At 36.8% G+C, this 2,219-nt stretch overlaps 1 long non-coding RNA gene across 1 annotated transcript in view; it reads left to right on the top strand.

The window, feature by feature from the left end:
* The window catches only part of LOC108449611, a 32,001-nt gene extending 30,458 nt beyond the window's left edge, over positions 1-1,543 (top strand). Inside the window, exon 2 of the long non-coding RNA XR_001865841.1 lies at positions 1,030-1,543. This is a non-coding gene — a long non-coding RNA (uncharacterized LOC108449611). The remainder of the gene's footprint in view (positions 1-1,029) is intronic.
* Positions 1,544-2,219: the final 676 nt, after the last annotated feature.

Raw genomic sequence — 2,219 nt, 5'->3', positions numbered from 1 at the left:
TGGGCTCCTGGGAAAAGCACTTTTGTTCTCCAGGAAGTTTTAGATAAATCAGGTTAGGCACTTTTGAGGCAGTACTGTGGAAAATTAGAGGGTTTAATTCTCTTTTTGATTTTGGTGACAACAGGGGAAAAATGAAAAAAAAAAAAAATCTGGACCTCAGAACCAGCGCAAAGTAGTGAAAATATTTTATATATATATGTACACATATATGCATACACACACACACATATATATGTAGGTATATATGTAGGTATATATATATAATATTTACTTCATTCCTGCCTAAAAACTTTGCCTATTTACCCAGAAGGCTGATTGATTCATTTTGATGCAATTGGCACCAAATACTTGAATCTCTAAAAACTTCTTAAAAACTTAGTGATATTTACAAACTTTTTCATAGCTCAGTGCTTGTGGAGTTTGTAATTGCTGCTGGGATCTCTGGAGGAATTTGTATGTTCAGGCAGATAAACTACTCTGAAGATCGAAGTTCCTCAAAGTTTAAACTTACATAGAAATTGAATGTACTGTATATAAAGTCTGGTGCTCATGCCACCCATGTACATTTTATAGCCATGTTTGAAATCAATGGAATTAATCCTGATTTATTTTCATACCTATGAAATAACAACCAGGCACTTAGTTGTACAATCTTTGCAGCAATTAATCATTTCATCAGATCTTGCTATAATCAAGTAGGAAGTCAGAGAAAAAAGACCATTTTCTGTTATACTTGCAAATGCAGTAATTAGTAGAGACAGAGGCTCATAATTAGATAAAAATTTACTGCTGACCTCTCATCTATACATATTTTATACCCTTTTATGATTCGAAGTAAGCAGTTGATTTAGACCTAAGTTAGAGTCTGTGTTTTGACCATATCTGAAATATGTGCAATGAGCTTTTTCTACTCCAATGTGCAAAGTGAATAACCACAATTTAAAATCTATATTGCCTTAATTCCAAATAGCTACATGTCAACAAACTCATCTAAACAAACACTTTTTCTGTTTTGTTTTAACTTCTCAGAGACAAAGAAAGACAGCGTTCTGAAGAAAGCAGTGTGTGTATATTTGGCACTGCCTTGTGACAACAACATGAGCTGCTGCCCTTCCCTGAGCAGTCATATTCCCAAGTGGGATCCTGAGACTCCAGGTGTGGCTGCAGTCTGCTGGGGAGAGATGAAAATGCTTTTTCTTGCATTTTGAGACCAAGCCAGGTGGCAGAGTGGCATGTGGGTCAGGCGTGATGTGGCAGCTAACAGTGCCTTCAGCCCTTTAACCTGGCTCAGCTCCCCAGCCAGTGAGGGACTCGAGGACATGCTTAAATTTTTGCTGTTAAAAATGAAACTTAGGCCTGTCCTTAGCTGTTTTGTTAATCAGGATTGGATTTAATCACGTTTTTTTAAGCTATTGTCTTAGACCTTTGGATTGTTGTTAAAACATTTTCTGTAAGCTATGCAATAGAGGCCTGGTCCTTTGAAATGCCTGTCATGCTTCCTTTAAAATGACTAAATGAAGTAATAAATGTCCAGACATCTTTAGGACTGGGATTTTAATAAAACTTTTTAAAATTTTATGTGTCTATTTAAAAAAAAATATTTGCAAGTGTATGTAACTGTAATAATGCATGCGTCTATACAATAATGATCAAACACATAAATATTTAAGATGCTCATACTGTAGATGACATTCCTCATGGTGATGGAATTGCAGACAATTTTTGTTTCAGTACAGGCTGACTAGATGCTGATGGTGTATTGAGGATAGATGTTCACCTTACACTCCATAGAATGTCCCAAACTCATGCCTTAAAGTCAGCTGTTTGCTAGATACAACTTCTTTATCATCTGTTTGTTTTGACCATTTTACTTCAGTGCTCCGTCTATCTATCCTCTATTGCATTTATCAATGGGAAAAAATTCAATAATCTGTTACTGTCCTGAAGACCCTGTTGTTGCATTAGAAGGAAAAGGATATTTGCCTGGGTATGTAAGGGGTGAGGGGGCTGTGAACTTGAGATTTCAAAACTGTCAAGTGCCAGCCTAGTGCTACTTGTGTCATGTATGGAACCTAGAATTCACCCTTTGAGGAACAACCCGAATACCAGTGGCACTGAGAGATGACAGTGGCAATAACCACTTGGTTTGTCTTTACCTGCAGGGCAAAGACTTTGCCTTTGGTAGTTTTCTATCCCTTACTCCAGTTTTATCAGTATCC

This window comes from Corvus brachyrhynchos, unplaced genomic scaffold (genome assembly GCF_000691975.1).
Source record: "Corvus brachyrhynchos isolate BGI_N302 unplaced genomic scaffold, ASM69197v1 scaffold28, whole genome shotgun sequence".
In the NCBI taxonomy this organism is placed as follows: Eukaryota; Metazoa; Chordata; class Aves; order Passeriformes; family Corvidae; genus Corvus; species Corvus brachyrhynchos.
Note: the sequence above shows the minus strand (reverse complement) of the source record. Positions and strands in the feature narration are given on the sequence as shown.